This window comes from Callithrix jacchus, chromosome 3 (assembly GCF_049354715.1).
Source record: "Callithrix jacchus isolate 240 chromosome 3, calJac240_pri, whole genome shotgun sequence".
NCBI classification, from domain to species: domain Eukaryota; kingdom Metazoa; phylum Chordata; class Mammalia; order Primates; family Cebidae; genus Callithrix; species Callithrix jacchus.
Genome location: NC_133504.1, coordinates 111,038,353 through 111,057,608, shown reverse-complemented (window position 1 = coordinate 111,057,608; position 19,256 = coordinate 111,038,353). Strand labels below are relative to the sequence as shown.

The following is a 19,256-nucleotide window of genomic DNA, read 5'->3' as shown; positions in this document are numbered from 1 at the left end:
AGGAGATACATGTCTTCACCCTGGATCAACCACCTGGCATTCCAGCAAAATCTACCCCTGCTTCTCAGAGTCCTTTAAAATCTCATATGTCTGTATTTACCAAATCTCTCCCAGGCTCTAAATCTTTATCTCTAAATATCTGATGGTTATTTCAGCTGGCAAATTCAAAAATGTTTACTTTTGAAATGTTTATTTTCTTTCTCTATCTATGCTTGGCTGAGATGTTTGTCCCCCCCAAACCTCATATTGGAATTTGTTCACCAATGTTGAAGGTGGGGTCTAATGGGAGGTGTTTGGGTCGTTGGGGTGGATCTTCCATGAAGAGATGAATGTCCTCCTTCAAGTGTGAGTGAGTTCTCATTCCATTAGCTGCCAAGAGAACGGTTGTTAAAAAGAACCTGCCAGTTTCCCCACCCTTTCTCTTGCTTCCTCTTTTTCCATGTGATCTTTGCACATACAAGCTCCCCTTCACCTTCCACCATGAGTAGAAGAAGCCTGAGGCTCTCATCAGATGCAGATACCCAATCTTGAACTTTACAGCCATCAGAATCATAAGAAAAGTAACCCTTTTTCTCTAAAAATTACCCAGTGTCAGATATTCTATTACAGTAACACAAAATTGACCAAGATAATCCCTTTAGTCTTTCACACAAAACTGTCTCCTCCTAGCTCTCTGGATATTATTTTTGCAATCATCTACTTAGTAATCTAAATTTAAAACCTTGAAGGAATCACTTGATTTCACTTATACCTCACCTCCCACATCCAGTCAGCAAGTCCTGTACGTTCTACCTCCGCAGTGTGCCCTCAATTCAGTTCTTACACATGCATTTGTCAGAAACTCACTTCTCCCACAATAATTTCAGTAGTCTCCTAGTTATCTCCATTGTCTTCCCCTTCAACTCTCCTAAAGAGTCTATATTAACACCACAGTAGGGTTGCCAGGTAAGATTCAGGGTTTCCTGAATATTTGTTTGTTAAATCTGGCAGCCTTGCACATATTCATCTTTCTAAACATATTTCTAGTCATGTAATACTGACATTTACACTCTCTCCCCTTTCTGTTACTGAATTCATTTTTTTTTCAAGTTGTTGTTATTGTTGCTTCTGCTGCTGTTGTTTTAGTTTCCTATCCATTAGAGAATTAACCCTATATTCCTTAAGGTATCACTCAACAAATATTTTAATTAGATTGGTGCAAAAAAAGTCACAATTACTTTTGCACCAACCTAATATCTGGTACCTGCCATATATGAAACACTCGGGTTTCTGTTGTGGAGCATGCAAAAATAATTTATAGTCTCTATTCTTAAGGAGTTAGCAAGCTAAAGAATGGCCATTGACGTAAATAAACACAAGCAGGCTGGGCACAATGGTTCATGCCTATAAACCCAGCACTTTTGGAAGCTGACACACACACATCACTTGAGTTCAGGAGTTCGAGACCAGCCTGGACAACATGGCAAAACCTCGTTTCCACCAAAAATACAAAAAATTAGCCAGGAGTGGTGGTGCACTCCTATAGTCCCAAATACTTGGGAGGATGAGGTGGGAAGATGGCTAGAGCCCTGGAGGCAGAGGCTGCAATGAGCCAAGATTATGCCACTGACTCCAGGCTGGGTGACAGAGTGAGACACCATCTCAATTTAAAAAGGGAAAGGTGGGGGGAGGGAGAAAGAAAGAGACACTAGCAAATACAGAGTACCAAAATTCAATTTAGATAAGAGGGATGAGAATGAGGAGGTTCCCAGGTTTGTATTTATTACCTAGATTTTAACTTGGTGCCAGTGAAAACTTTTTTAACCCCATCCACACCCTAGTCTTAAAAATCAGTCACCAAAAAACAAGTCAACTTCTCCACCTCTACCCTTGGCCTGGAAAAGTTATTCCTGGCTAACAATGATTTTTCCTCACTGTACAAAGTAGAAGACAATTTCTTAATAAAGAAACTTTATTAAGTTTCATAATGGAGAAAAGTGAGTATAAAGGTTGTACAACTTACACAGAATCTGAAATCACTAGAGGAGCCAGGAATAGAGTTCACCACTTAGGATTATTCTTTCTGAGGTAAGTTGGTTTCCAAGCAAGCACCTAATCTTCAATGAATAAACCAGTTTTATGTGAATAAGCAAAATACAGAGAATAAGCAAAACCTAAGGTAATATAGGAATAGCTGTTCCAAAGTTTCAAAATTAAAAAGGAAACTCTGAAGATTTTTCTGAACATCTGCTTCCGGAGAATTTCAAACACTAAAATTAGATTCACTGGGTCACAGAGATATAACGAGGTCTAGATGATGCTTTCTGGCAATAGCCTTCAAAAGGTAACCCTAGTAGTTTGTTGAGGATTTTTGCATCTCTTTTCATTATGGATATTGCCCTGCAACTTTCTTTTTTCATGTGTCTTTCCCAGATTTTGGTATCAGGGTGAGGCTAACTTCACAGAATAAGAGAGGAAGAGTCCCTTCTCAATTTTTTGGAATAGTTTCAATAGAATTGAAACCAGCTAGTCTTTGTACATCTGGTAGAATTTACCTGTGAATCCACCTTATCCAGGGATTTTTAGGGGATGGTAGCTGTTTTCTTATTAGTAATTTTGGAACTTTATATTGGCCTCTTCAGCATTCAGTTTCTTCCTGATTCAATCCTGAGAGGTCATGTGTTTTCAGGAGTGTATCCATGTCCTCTAGATTTTCTAGTTTGTGTGCCTAAAGTTGTTCGTAATAGCCTCTGATGATCTTTTGTACTTCTGTGGGATCAGTTATGATGTCACATTTGTCATTTCTGATCATGCTTACTTGAACCTTCTCTCTTTTTCTTTGTTAACCTAGTTAGTGGTCTATTATTCTTGTTTATCCTTTCAAAGATGGAACTTTTGGTTTTGGTGATCCTTTACATAGATTTTAGGGTCTCAATTTCCTGGACTTCTGCTCTGATTTTAGTTATTTCCTTTCTTCTTTTAGCTTTGAGGTTAGTTTCTTTGCTAGTCCCTTTACATGTGATGTTAGATCATTAATTTGAGATCTTTCTAATTACTTAATTTAGTATGTTGTATCTCTATTTTCAAAGAATTTTTTGATTTCTGCCTTGATTTCTTTGTTTACCCAAAAGTCATTCAGAAGCAAGTTGCTTAATTTCCATACAAGTGTGTGTTTTTGAAAAATGTTTTTGGTATTGAATTATATTTTTATTCCTCTCTGGACCAAGAGATGGTTAGTATGATTAGATTTCAACTTTTTTGAATTTATTGAGACTTGCTTTAAGGCCAAGCATGGTATTTTCCCCATTAAAAAGCAGGCAAAATTAGCTGGACACAGTAGCTCATGCTTATAGTCCTAGCATTTTTGTAGGCCAAGGCAAGAGGATAGCTTGAGCTCAGGAATTTGAGACCAGTGTGGGCAACACAGCAAGACTTCATCTCTACTAAAAATTAAAAATAAAAAAATTTATCCAGGCACTGTGGCACACCTGAGGTCTCAGCTACTCAAGAGGCTGAGATGGGAGGATCACTTGAGCCTGGGGGTTTGAGGCCACAGTGAGCTCTGATCATCCCATTAGACTCTAGCCTGAGCAACAGAGTGATACCCTGTCTCAAAAAAAAAAAAAGTGGGCAAAGGACATGAACAGACACTTTTCAAAAGAAGACATATAAATGGCCAAGAAACATGAAAAAAATGCTCCACATCATTAATCATCAGAGAAATGCAAATCAAAACCACAATGAGATACCATCTCACACCAGTCAACATACCAATTATTAAAAAGTCATGAAACAACAGATGCTGGTGAGGCTTATACACTGTTGGTGGGAATGCAAATTAGTTCAGCATTATATAGATAGCAGTTTGGAGACTTCTCAAAGAACTTAAAACAGAACTACTATTTGACCTGGCAATCCCATTACTGGGTATATTGCCATAGGAAAATATATCATTCTACAAAGAAGACACATGCACTTGTGTGTTCATCACAGCACTATTCACAATAGCAAAAGCATGGAATTAACCTGATGCTCATCAACAGTGGACTGGAGAAAGAAAATTCCATATACACCATGAAATACTATGCAGCATAAAAAAGAATGAAATATGTCTTTGTAGCAACATGGATGCTGCTGGAGGCCATTGTCCTAAGTGAATTAAAAAGAAAACCAAACACCATATGTTTCCACTTATAAATGGAAGCTAAACATCTGGTACACAAGGACATAAAGATGGGAACAATAGACTCTGGGGTCTATTAGAAGGGGGAGCAATGGAGGGGACAAGTGCTGAAATACTGCCTATTAGGTATTATGCTCACTACCTGGGTGATGGGATCATTCATAACCCAAACCTTAGCACCACACAATATGCTTATGTAACAAACATGTACACATGCCCTCTGAATCTATAATAAAATAAAAGTTGATATTATTTTAAAAACACACAGAGAGAAAAGGAAAATTTGGATAAGAAACATAACCATAGAATATGGAAATATATCTAACCCATATATTTCTTGCATATATTCATTAATGCTATAGAACTGATATAGAACTATATCAGTTTTGGAGCTAGATGACTGTTTTGGAAGTTTTAATATAAAGCAATTCTGTGATATTTTCAGAAAGAAACATAAAAATTGCATGGTTGAGGGAGAGGACTGGAAAAGCAAACTTAGGTTTTACTTTTATCCTTTTATATATTTTGAATTCTGTGATATGTGCACATATAGTTATTTTTAAACCATTAAATAAAATATTTTAAGTCTACTAAGGCATCTCAACTCATTATGAACATGCAATATTTTGAGGGGGTTATTCACTTGTTTATTGGTCTCACTATGTTGCGCAGGCTCAAGTGTAATAGCTATTCACAGGAGTGATCACAGCACACTGAAACCTCAAACTCTTGGCCTCAGGTGATCCTTCTGCTTCAGCCTTCAGAGTAGCTGGGCCTAGAGGCATGCACCACCACACCCAACCTAGACACATAGTGGTTTTATTTTCCCAATAAATGCCCCAAACTTTCCTGGTGAATAGTAAGCTCCCAAATATATCTTACCTAATTTTGTGTTTTTCAGTCAAATGTGGTTATTAGAACACTCTCATTCCGATATTTCAGACTCAGTTATATCCATTTAAACACTTTGATTTTATATTTAGTCATAATTCTACATGTCCCATTACCCAGAAGAGGTTAGATCTTCAGTTTTACACTAAAAGTTTTGAAAAGTTTTGAAAAGTTTGATGGAGTGGGGGAAGTGGTATTGAATGAAGGAAAGAGTTCTGACTCTCTGTCACCACCATCAACCTCCTCCTTCTTCTGGGTATGAACTCCTTTGGATTGGGGAAGGGAGAAAGGAAAAAAAAAAGAAAGAAGCATGAGCATCTCCGCATATGACTATTGCTATGCTCTCTGCAGTTGATTGTAGTAACCACTAGTTTAGCCTATTGTCTCTGGGCTCGATGAGGACCAGAGGTGGCTCTAAGACTTCCTTTAGATGAAAGATCTGTTTGCCTTCTTTGGCAGATGCAGGCTTGGTGGCAGTCTCCACAGGTAAGCCCCTCTTTGGCCCCCACACTGCATCAGTCCTGGGACACTTGTGGCTTCCAATCTCGCATTCTCTGCACCAACTCTCAAGTCTGCAAGCATGCGAGGACTTTACCCCTATTGTGAAGGAGAAGGCCATCGTCACTGGCCCCCATCTCCACCTAGAAGGGCTCCACTCATGCCAACTCCACTGCATTCTATTTTCCCACATTTCAGTGGGAAAGCACATCAGCAAGTCTACTACTTCAGAAGGTCATATAGCCAGGGAACAAAATGTCTGTGTTTTTTTTTTTTCAAGTTATTTGCTTCTTTTCAAGTTATTTGCTTGAGCTCTCCTCTCTCACACTCACTTGACTTGAGAGAATGAATACAATCTGTACACATACTCCCCCAGAGGTTGGCTTCCCCTCTCCCAACCTCCCTTGGGAGATGGGAACAGTGATGGGTGGTTGGGCCAGATGGGTGAGATGCCCCTAGTTAGGCATCAGAGAACCCCGGAGAAGGATGGCTGACTCCAACTTCTGATGACTCTATAAATTTAGAATATGGAACACATTGTACTTTTTGTCCTCAGTTAGGGTCTTAGCAGTAGTTACATGGCATAAGGAAAATTCCTATTTGACATCCTATAATGTTTGTCTGTGTGCTAAGTTCCCATCATCCATATATGATTCAGACACATCCACAAGTTTAGTTTTAAATAATGAGAATTTTTTTTTTAATATTGGCTCTCAAACCTAGCTGCATATCAAACTACTCGAGAGGCTATTGGTTTTGTTTTTCTGTTTTTTGTTTTTTTTTTTTTAAGTACAGACTTCCTGGTTGTATCCCAGTTCCACTTGATCAGAATCTCCAGGGCTATGCCCAGGCAATCTACAATAGATTTAAATATAAGCAGCCTAACATTTAAGGACCTTGGATTAAAAACTCTATAAAAGAAATATTTAAATGAAAGGTCAAAATTTTCTGATTTGCGTTAATACATAAGCCCCATAGACAGAAATCATGCTTACCTGATTCATTTTTATAGTTCCAACACTTAGAATAGTCCCTAGAACACAGCAGACTTTCAATACCTGTCTATTGCATGAATGAATGTATGAGTGGAACATTTCCATTTCATAGGTAAAGCAGTTACCCATGCCACCAATATGTACCACAGCACACAGTGGGAAAACAAGAGTCTACTATCTTCGCCTGTTCAGGCTGCTATAACAAATTACCATAAAGTGGGTGGCTTAAAAACAATGGAAATTTAATTCTCACAGATCTGGAGGCTGGATAGTCCATCACGGCATTGGCAGATTTGATGTGTGGTGAGGACCCATTTCTTGATTCATAGGAAATACCTTCTTGCTGCCTTCGCACATTGTGGAAGGAATAAGGCAGCTCTCTAGGACCTCTTTTTATAAGGACACTAATACCATTTCTGAAGGCTCTGCCCTTATGAACTAGTCACTTCTTAAAGGCCCGCCCTCCCAACTCCATCACATTGGTGTCTAGATTTCAACAAATGAATTTGGGGAAGATACAAACATTCAGATCATAGCTTCTACCAAAAGATAATGCATCTTTTTCCTGTGGTCATCTTAATATAAACAGATGAACTTTTTTGAACTTGGGTATAAATTAGACGAGAAGGCTACTTAGAGAGGCTGACTGGCTACTTCAGTGGGATTTCTCAGGGCTGCCTAGCTACCATGATGAGATCTTGACCAGGCAGAATCTGGAACTGACCAGTACAGAAGAAATTGTAACAGAAGTGGGGACCTGGATAATCTCCGTGATCACCAAACTATCACTTGGAACATCCTTTTTCATTATTACAACACCTTTCATCGTGACCAGATCATTCAAATTGAAGAGCACTGGGGATTTACTAAAAAATTCACCTTCACTGGCTACTTTTCCTCCAGATTCCACTCTGTTTATCAAACCCTAAGTTTAATCAGTCTTCGCCTGAGCTCTATCTGAGCCTATTACATTACAATTATATTTAAGATCCTTCGTGCTGAGGATACACTCACATCCCCTCAGAGAGGGTACGTGATCTACAATCAGATGAATTAGTTAGGAAAAAGGTGATGCCTTGGAGTGTAGTAGTGGTAGTAGTGGTCATTTTTATGTGTTATTTTGCTACTGTTGTTGATAATGCTATTAATGCTATAGACTTGTCAATGAAGAATAAAGAATCTCTTTCTCACCCCACTGCAGGAAAGAGGATGCACTGGTTTCTGGAGGGTGAGCTCCCTGATTCCCTCACCAAGATGGCAGTAACTAAACAACTTTTAAACCTGAGGTAGATTGGAGGGAATTAAGCTAATCCCCTGGCTGATGTAGTGTGGAAAGAGATGGTGGAAGTGAAGTTGCCACCAGGGGAAACATCTCTAATGTGAAATGGGGACAGGATTTGGAGTTACCACAGATGGCAAGCCATGGCTTCTCCTGACAGAAAGCATCCAGAATTTTGGGTGGGTAGAGCTGCCTGACAAGAGAAGAAGACTGGACATTGGACCAGGAACCTCAGCCAAAGGGCTCACTTGCCAGTAGGAAAGGGTAAGAGGAGCCACTCATCTCCAAACTGGATCCCATTGGCTTAGAAAAGAAGCTCCCAGGGAGGCACTGAGCACAGTGGTTTGCACCTGTAATTCCAGCTACTTAGGAGGTTGAGGTAGAAGGATTGCCTGAGACCAGGAGTTCAAAACCAGCCTGGACAACATAGTGAGACCTCTGTCACTAAAATTTTTTAAAAATTTTATATATAAGTTTAAATTTATTTAATTTATAAATAAATTTATTTAATTTGTATAAATATATATAAAAGTTTAAAAGCTCCCAGGCAAAGAAGCTCCCATCAAAATCTCTTAATCTAACTACCGTTCAATTCAAAGAATATTTAATGACGAATAAAGAACTTCAAGACCTTGTGCTTAACACTACAAGGGACACTATCTTTAAAATGGTGCTACCTTCAGGTAGTTTACATTCTCCTAGTAGATGGAGATATTTCCCAAGCTACTATAAGGCAAGGAGTGCTAACTGTTCTAAGCAAGCTTCATGACAATTGAAGCAAAGGAAAAGAAACATTTTCTAGTGATGTCTATTGCTTTCAAAATAATCTGAATAATTTATTTGTCAATAACTGGCTGCTACTCCTGTCTCCTTCTGCATTCCATAAAGCCCCAACCAAACTTGTCCATTTAGCTCCGAAAGCATGTTATGGTTTCCATCTCTCTATCTGTCCTAATGCCACTTCCTCTGGAGTAAATCATTATTTTAGTCCTCTCTTCCTATCCAAATGCTACTCATTTATCTACTACCTTTTCCTTGAAAACTTTCTTGGATCCACCAAACTCTTATCTTTTCCCTCCTTGGCACCTGAGCCAAGTGGACTCTCCCTCCTAGGTATCTGAGTCACTCACTGGAGAGTCTTTCCCTCCACTTCTGAATCTGCAATTACCTCCATAAGCACTACGACTCTTTGGCCTACAGGTTTACCAGGCCCCTCCTGTTGACATCTCCATCCCACTCCAGTATCCCAGCCTCACACCAGTGGCCTCTGCCTTCTGGCTTGGTCCTTCATTGCCTGGTCCACAATCTCTAGCTCTACCTCTAGCAGCTAAGGGACTGGGGCCTTTGTGGAGGCTACCTCAGTATCCTACTTCTACTAATGACTTTGCATACTCTTCCCCTCCAATGTGTGTTTTGTGTCCTGCTATTTATCTTAGCCTATGAAACTGACTCAGGGAAAAAAAACTCAACATAATTTGTGATTACTTTAAGGGATATAACTAGAGCATCACAATATGGATGAGACTTAAAAGACATTATGCTAAGTGAAATAGGTCATACACAAAAGGAAAGATATTATATGATTCCATTTACATATGATTCCAATGTGCCTAGAGTAGCCAGATACATAGAAAGAGAAAGTAAAACAGTGGTTACCAGGGATAAAAGTGGGGAGAAATGAGGAGTTACTGTTTAATGGGTACAGACCTTCAGTATGGCATGAAGAAAAATTTCTGGAGACGGATAGCAGTGATAATTATGCAACAATGAGAATGTACTAATGCCAATGTATTGTGTACTTAGATTAAAATGGCAAATTTTTTACGCATATTATACCACAATAAAATAAAGAAATAAAAAATGTAAATGAATTGCTCAAAAAAGACTGAGGGTTCAGTAGAAAACCAAAATGGAGATCTTCATCAGCACCCATCCTTTTGAGATTCCTAACTAGTGGGCTAAATATCCCACCCACTATGACATCCTAAGACAATATTTGCTCTGCATGTACCTTTGGTCTTTCTCGCTGCAGTCTTAACCTTCCAGGATCAAGCGATCCTCCAACTTTAATCTTCCAAGTATCTGGGACCACAGGTGTGTGCCACTTTGTGGCCTGACTCTGAATGATATTACCTTAAAATCAAGTGTATAAATGGTTTGGAACCAACAGTTACTGAACAAATATATTTCATTAAAATATTGCTTCTTACCACTATCCCACTGTTTGACTTCCCACCTCTTGTGGACTTCATTTCTCATGGACTCAACCTTATTTGCTTCCTGATTTGTGAGCATGTTTCTCTCACAAGAGAGGAATCAATCCCCTCCAATGTCCCCATTTTTCTGCTCATCTCACAGAGGCACCGTTACTCTCCTTAGAATCATGAGCCCTTGGTGCTTCTAAAGACACAGCCCTCTTCTGCCCCAGGGATCCTATTGCCATAACCACTAAATTTATTTCCCTTACAGCTCCCAAGACCCTTCATTAATACTTGTCATCCCCACCACATAATGTTTCCTTATATTATTTACTTCTCTAGAAGGCAGAGGCCCTGTGTTAAACGTCTTTATACTCTGCAGTGTCTTTGACTATGCATGCCACATTTTTTGAAATATAACTAGGATGTCACTTACACATTTTCAGGAATCACTGTAATACCAATACAGAAAATACTTAGTTATAAAATTAACCACAGAATTTCTTTACGTATAAATGTATTTTTTAATATTTTTTTTCTGTTTTCCTAAGTTCCCAACATTTCATGCAAGCTGTTATATAACAACTAGATGCAATGTGTTATCACAGGTTGGCTCCTGGAACAGAAAAGAAACATTAGAAAAAAATGAGTGAAGTCTAAAGTTTTATTAATAGTGAGGTACCAATGTCGGCTTTTAGTTTTGACAATGCCCAATGGTATTGTGAGATATTATCATTAAGGAAAATGGGGAGAGGGGATACGGAAACTATGTTCTATCATTATAATCTCTCTGTAAATCTAAAGTTATTCAAAAATCAGGCTGGGCACAGTGACTCATGCCTGTAATCCTAGCATCTCGGGAGAGAGGCAGGCATATCACCTGAGTTTAGGAGTTTGAGACCAGCCTGGCCAACATGGTGAAAACCCATCTCTATTAAAAATACAAAAATTAGCTGGGCGTGGTGGCACATGCCTGTAATCCTAGCTACTCAGGAGGCTGAGACAGGAGAATTGCTTGAACCCAGGAGGTGAAGTTTGCAGCGAGCCAAGATCATGCCAATGCACTCTAGTCTGTGTGACAGAGCAAGACTTGGTCTCAAAAGAAGAAAGAAGGAGAAGGAGAAGGAGAGGACAAAAATAAATAAATAAAAAGCTGATTTTTTGAAAGATCAATTCATATCTTCTCCAGTCATCTTTAAAAGCAAAGAATAAAATATCTGACTCTGCTCATGGAAGAGGCCACTTTTCTACCCCGGGACTTATGAAACCAAAACCACAGACTCACACCCATCTATATACATGACTTAATATTCTTTTTCTATCCAATCATAACTAGACTTTTAGGTCCTTGTTTCTATTTTCAGTTTTGTTGGTAAGAGAAAGAAAATGGGCCCTTGAAAATTGTTCCTGAGAAGTGATCACCTGAGATTCTCCTACCAAAGCCAGAAAGTTCCAGAAAGAGTTTACAAAATTCCAAAATTTACTAGAAAATAATACAAGCTAATTACTGCTTGAACAGTTTTAACAATTCATTCAAAATGGGCAACTCGAGCAGCACATGAAGATGCAGCCTAAGTTAACTATCTTCTATCATATTAACAATATACTTAATCTAAGAATATATATATTTTTTGAGAAAAGGTCTCTTAATTCTGTCACCCCAGCTGGAGTGAGGTGTCATTATCATAGCTCACTGAAGCCTTGAACTCCTGGACTTAAGAAATCGTCTTGCCAATTTTTTGTTTGTTTTTTTAGAAACAGTGTCTTGCTGTGCTACGCCAGCCTCCCTAAATTCTGGGATTACAGGCATAAACACCACACCCAGCCCTAGACTACATTTAAATGAATGTACCTTTTTTGCTTTGTTTTGTTTTGTTTTGTTTTGTTTTCTTCCTTTATATACAGACTCACAGCCCAGACAGTGTACTTTTTATGCTATGATATATTTATGTCTCCAAATTCTCTTTAATTTACTTTTATAGTAAAACAATCCTCAATGGGAGAAATGAAAAACAAGCTGAGCTAAAAGAATTTAATCTACCAAATTCCCAGCGCTGAAATTTCAAAATATTTTGCTTGTCTATTATCATCTGGTATGAGATACTTCAAAACATTTTATCAGCTATGATAGATCATCCCAGAAGATTCCTATCAAGTCTATGGCCATTGTGCTCTTAGGGAATAAAGTAGACTCAAGAGAATCATAAGATGTATCCCAGAAGTTCCTAGTGAGTCTATAGTAATGCAGTAAAGAAGAAATGTAATAGGACAATTTATTTCCCCATGTTCCCAGAGATGGACAACTATGAGGTTTTCTAGTCAATTGAAAATTGATGTAGGAAAAACGGGGAGATAGTCTGGCTCAAGGCAACAACTATCTAATAAATAATTTGGTCTTGCATAGAAAAGCATAGTCTGCACCAAAAAAACTCTCGAAAACACAGCAGGCAGTTTCTTACATAATACTTGTAGTAGTAAATATGCTCATATAAATCCATGTTTTCGTTGGACTGTTTTGCTTTTCAGTGTTTCATTCCACTTGACATAATTCAAAGAAATGGAGCCAAGGGTAAGAAAGGGCTCTTTTGTTTATTTTCCTAGATAAAAACAGATGTGTATAAGAGAACAATCCTCCACGTGCAACTAACGTATTCAGTCAGAGCCCAGACACAATTACATTTATTCATCCTGAGGCTTCACATTTTAATGAATAGCTTTTATTATTTAATTTTAAATAGTAAAATTTAAAAACTTTCCAAATGGGACATTATATTATTATCTCCTTAAAAGAAAAATTTTTTCTTGTAAAAGTTCAGCTTTCTTTTTCCTCCTTTAGTTGTAGATATAATCTCAATTTGCTTTCTTATTCCTCTGGTTGTCTTTATACTACTATCTTCAAAAATAAAAACAGCTTTTTTTTTCAACATTGTGCATTATACTAATCAAAAAGATATTTACATGGAAATATAATTAATTACTTAGTAAATGATGATTTGATATAAGTAAAATTATCTTTAAATCATACCATATTCCCATAGATTAAAAACACAATAGTAAAAATGAAACCATAAAGATCTAAACGTAGCTCTTCCCTTTCTTCTTCCTCTTTCCTTCTTTTCCAGACCAAATTGGTCATAAGGCCTTTTAGCAGAGAGAATTAGGATAGGATAGGCATTGGCAGCATGATAAGGATTGCCATGGTGGCCCAGAGGGAAGCAAGATGAGCATCTGCATAGGAGAAAGCCTAGCATGGATGTTGGAAGCTGAGCAGCCTGAGAGGAATATTCAGGCATGAGGGTAGCCTGACTCAGGGTGTCCGAGGCTGAGTAGGATGAAGAGGGAATCCACACAATGGTGTCCAGCGACAATAGCCCTGCAGGGTATGTTTGAGCCCAGGTGAGATAAAGAAGTCATTGTTGTGAGAGAGGTGATGATGGTGGAAAAGGCAGAGTGATGTATATGAAAGAACTGACCAAATAAGTAAAAGTATTCAGGATAATGAGATCCAGGAATAAAATGAGACTGAACTTTGTGGTGATAGATTGCAACTATAGGCATGAGTGGAAATGCAGTGATTTTCAGTGTTATTGATATAAAGTGAAATAAACATAGATGTAAGTTTGTGTATGCAAATATCCCCAACTCTATTCACAGAGAACAAACAGTGATATCCCAACAGTAATAATTGTACCCGTCATGCAAATCATGGTTTTGAAATACCATTCTTCCCCAAAGGAACCAGGTTCCTTGGAGAAATGGCTGATTCTAGAGCTGGGCAGAAAATGTATAAAATGAGCATGAAAAATCTGATTGTAGCAGGTCAAAAGGACAGAGAAGCCAGCTTATAGGGATTCAAGTCTCAAGGTACCTCCCTAAGAAATACTTATGGTTCTCTCTTACCTATTATTCTCTCAGGTTTTTTGTGTTTATATCATATTGCTTTTTGAGATTCTTTACCTATTTTTTAAACCAATCCTTTCTAGGTTACATGTGTGGAAAATGTCATCTCCTACTTTGTGGCTTAACTGGCCACTATTTTATAATATCTTTTGATAAATGGCCATTATTAATTTTAATATGGTTGAATTTATTAATCTTTTTCTTTATGGTTTGTGCTTTCTGAGCCTTGTTTTATAAATCTTTTCCCACCCCTCCTTCATAAAGATAGTGTCCTGTGTTCTAAAAGTTTCAAGGTTTTATCTTTCACAGTTTATTCTTTAATCCACACAGAATCTATGTTCATGTATGGATTGATGTAGCAAGATAATTCCTTTTTTTTTTTTTTTTTTTTTTTTGCCTATAGGAAATCAATTAACCCAGCACCATTTACTGAATAGTCACTCCTCCCACCTAAGTATTTTATTCCAACACAAATCCCACATAATGTTAATTACTATATAATCTTAATTTCTGGGAGGCAAACCTCCCAGTTTTGCTCTTTTTCTTTAAGTATATTTTGGATGCTTTTAGCCTTTTCCTCTCCCATATAAATTTTACAGTAAACTTGTAAGGTTTTACATACAACCTTTTTCGACTTTGATTAGAACTGCATTGCATCTATAAACCAATTTAGGAATAGAGCTGTCTTTAAAATATTCACTGTTCCTATCCATGAACAAGGCACTCCATAGAATATTACACTTTTGTACATATAGTAATAATAATGAAAATACCAAAAAAGGGAGCACTACTTCTACCTAATATGATAGCTCAAGGACTTATATATTTAATATTTTTAAATCTCATACTAAAACACCAGGAGATAATGAGAGAAGACTTAACTAGGCAATGTATAAGAAAGAAACAGAATTTAGAAACAAATATATGGAAAAAATGCCTGGCCTCATTAATAGCAAAGAAATATAAATTTAAATACCTACAAGATATTATTTTCACTTATCAAATTAAAAATATTTTTATAAAATGCTGAAATAGGCACATCAGCTTAAGTCTAAGTGAAAAATCAATGCCATCAGTGCTGTAGTTATGAGGTGGGCTTGCAAAAAACCAATTTGTATGCAAACGCAAGAGCCTCCTGGAAAAGAATATACTCCAAGGAAGAAATGGAAAAATAATTAGCTTAGCCCAGGAAAACAGGAGTTCTCACTAGTACAGTCTGTTCTGTCATTCAGATTTGTCTTCTAGCCCAGTTCCCTCGCTGAACTCCTACAGAGGAAGGGAGAGGGGGCACCCAGAAAAAAAAGATAAAAGAAAAAAACCTGAAAGAGCAATTTCATCAATGTCTTTAAAGCACTGGAATATACTAGCACAGCTTCGGGCCTATTAAAGTGACACACTAGGAGAAAATACATCATCCCACACTTTGCACAAAACCCTCTGAAGCTCTAAACCTCAGCTACTAGATGAGGCAAAGCCAATCAGAGGAAGGTTGGAGTATGAGCACAAGCAAGAAAGCCCTGGTGCTTTTAGAAATTCTTGGTCGCAGAGATTAGTGAGAATTTCCAAAAGTAGTAGAGGTCTTACATCAGCTATCAAGGGAGGAAAAGGGCAATATTGAGGTTAGCAGTCTCTAATATATGCCCCTTCTGTTCCCATAAACTAATGAGGGCTACAGGAAGCTAAGACTAAATCATTATTCAGTGTCAGCAAGTGTGTAACAAGTCTCACACCCTCCTATACTGTTGGCTGGGGTACATATGAGAACAAGATTTTTGGAAAACATTTTGCAACATATATAAAAAAAAATTTCAAATTTTAACTTTCTGATCCAATAATTGTTCCACTAAAATGCTTGTCAAATAGAATAAGAGGCATTTAGAAATGTGTGTCCAAAAATGTTGGTTATAATATTAATTATAATAACAAAACCTCAAAATGTTCTAAATATTCAACCATAGAAGAAAATTTAAATGAGTTGTGGGATGACTAAGCAACTTCAATGCAGCCCTGTATTAAAAAATTCTCTTCATAGTAGAAAACATAGGGTATCAAACTGAATGCAGAAAGATAAAACTGTCATTGGAAAATTTTAACTAAAGAGTTTTTTCCTTTCTACAAATTATTTCTGTTGCCCTGTAACGATTAGATTAATACTGAATCCATCCACTGGGTCAGTCAGAGCCATTGTCTTCAGGAAAGGAGAAATCCATTTCATGCTTAAATGTGTTTTAACTCATAGCAGGCTTATCACCCTAAAGCAAAGCACCTTTGATATGTAAGACCTGGGCCATGCACAGCGTGTTAGCTCACGCCTGTAATCCTAGCACTTTGGAAGGCCTAGGCGGGCAGATCCCTTGAGCTCAGGAGTTAGACCAGCCTGGGCAACATAGCCAAACCGTGTCTGTACAAAAAATACAACAAATTAGCCAGGCATGGTGTCATGTGCCTGTGGTCCCAACTACTCAGGAGGCTGAGGTGGGAGGATCACTTGAGCCCAGGAGGCGGAGGTTGCAGTTAGCCAGGATGACATCACTGCATTCCAGCCTGAGCAACAGAGTGAGACCCTGTCTCAAAAAAAAAAAAAAAAAGAACTGGGTCATTGAAAGAGAAGGATTTTCTTTTGAATTAATGAAAAAAGAATATGATTGGAAAACTGACACAGAATCTAGAAGACTAAAAAGCACAGAGATTACAAAAGTTAATCACCGAATAAAAATAATACAGTATTTAATATATTCTTGCCTCATAACAAGGAAGAAGAAAAATTCCCTTCCTGGACTGCAGGGAAGAGCATGGAGAAAGAGAAAAAAAGGGAAGAAAGTCAGATGTAGGAAAAGTCCATGAGGGGACAGTCGTCTTTCCAAATAAGTTTCTTCACATGAGAAAAGAAGGTACTTTTGGCTGGGTGTGGTGGCTCACCCCTGTAATCCTAGCACTTTGGGAGGCCAAGGTGGGAGGATCACTTGAACCCAGAAGTTTGAGACAACATGGGCAACATGGCAACATGGCAAGACCCTACCTTGAACAACAAAAGCAGAGGTACTTTTGTTAGATTTCCTACATGAAATCAGGGAGAAGCCACTTTCAGAATGTCCACTGACAATACAGGGTGGCTGCAAAGGGTATGAATGGCACCAAGTCAGGACTGGGGTGGGGTGGGGGATGGGAGAGAATCCTACCCTATCAGCCCCCACAATCCCCATGGTTTATTGAAAGGGCATGGGAGAGATCTGGGAACAACGTGACAGCTGGCTTATGGGCAAAGCGGGAAGTAGGGGGAGGAACAGAGCAGAGGATTGGGAGGCCCCACACTAAAGCCAGGGGCAGTTGGTTCTCAGCAGCAGCAGGGGAAGATAACCAAACTCCTGGGAGCAATTGCTTGACACTGCACTGCCCAGTGTCCAGAACAATCCACAGGCAAAATCCATGTAAACAAGACTTCACAGCCAGGAAGGAATGGAGGGTCACACAAAGACCAGACATGTCTTCCTTGCAGGAGGGTGGTAGCATGAGCTTCCTCTGTTCCCAAAGACGGCCAGCAGGGAGGTAAGAAGGTGGGGTGGAAAGGAAAAATCTTGAAAAGGAAAAACAGCCCTGAGAAGGAGTCTGAACTTCAAATGTGATAACAACCTGGAAGAGACAGACAATGTTGCACTGAACTGGTGACAAAATAAATTCAGTTACAGAGAAATTTAAAGAAACTCTTTACTCATCCAAGATATGATTGTGATTTTCAAAGCTGGGACATCTATATACAGTGCTATTTTGGCTTATCCAGTAATTATTCTCTATTCTGAGAAAAGCAGCTCTGAGTTTCTGCTACAGAGCTCTCTGAAGCTTCCTTGGTCCTATTCTTCCAAAGCCTGGGTGTTTTTTAAAAATTCCTTTCCTTCTTTAAGTTTGTAACTGGGTCAATTTCTGTTATTTGCACTAAAGAAAGAAGCCCAACTGATACAAAATATATAATTCCAATTTTGTAAATACACCGGCACACATGCGTGCGCGCACGCACACACACACACACACACACACACACACACACACATCCACAGATGGGGAAAAAGTAGAAAGAAATAAAATGTTAATAGTGATCCTATCTGGATAATCAAGTTATAAAATATTGTTATTTTCTTCTATGTTTCCAAATTTTCTATTCTCCGTAATGAGTATGCATTATATTTTTATTCAGAATATTGAGACACAAGTATTATCCATAATGTCCAGAAAAATAATATTAAGAAGCCAGTTGCATTAAAAAGGCATGTCATGTCATAGGCCCTTATCTCTTGGCACCCTGGGCCAGCCAGCAGATGAAAGCACAAGCACTGTAGAGCAGTGTGTTATAATGCAAAGAATACTAGAACAGGAGCCCAGAGACCAGAGTTTTAGCTCTGGCTCTGCCACTAACAAGTTGTGTGATGGGCTGTTTGTTTGTTTGTTTCAGATGGAGTATTGTTCTGTCACCCAGGCTAGAGTGCAGTGGCACGATCTTGGCTCACTGCAACCTCCACGTCTCTGGTTCAAACAATTCTCCTGCCTTAGCCTCCCAAGTAGCTGGAACTACAGGCACATGCCACCACGGCCAGCTAATTTTTTGTATTTTTAGTAGAAATGGAGTTTCACCATGTTAGCCAGGATGGTCTCAATCTCCTGGCCTCATGATCCGCCTGCCTCGGCCTCCCAAAGTGCTGGGATTACAGGTGTGAGCCACCGTGCCCAGCTGTTGTGTGATGTTGAATAAGTCTTTCAACTTCCTTGAGCCCCAGATTTCTTTATCTGTAAAATGAAGGATTCAACTCCCTAGCTGGACATAGTGGTGTGTACCTGTAGTCCCAGCTACTCAGGAGGCTGAGACAGGGATCACCTGAGGCGAAGAGTTCAAGGCCATACACACTACAGCCATGAACTCTTGGCCTCAAGTGATCCATGATCACACCTGTGAATAGCCACTGCACTCTATCCTGGGCACAACATGAGACCCTTTCTCTCTAAAAAAATGAAACTTCCTATGGTATCACAGAGGTCACCAACCACACCCTAGCTCAGGTTCCAACTCTCAACATTTCTCAGATATATGCATAACAAGACAACATTTTCCAGTATGCTAACCAAAGTCTTAGAAAACACTTTCAAGGGAACACTACAGACACTGCTTGCTGTGCTTCTGAGACGGAAACATAGCAATATCACTAATGTTTTCCATCTTCTTTTTCATGCAATCTCTGTCTGAAGGGACACTTCACAACCTAGCATTGCCTGTCACCAGCATGGGAGTGCAGCTAGTGCTTATCGCTGACATCAGCCCCAGATCCAGCCTAAGACCCCAAATACCA

The 19,256-nt window shown here is 38.7% G+C and overlaps 1 protein-coding gene across 3 annotated transcripts in view; it reads right to left on the bottom strand.

The window, feature by feature from the left end:
- Nucleotides 1–19,256, bottom strand: part of MAPK10 (mitogen-activated protein kinase 10) — a 580,859-nt gene that overhangs the window by 510,755 nt on the left and 50,848 nt on the right. The gene's annotated exons all lie outside the window — the stretch shown is intronic.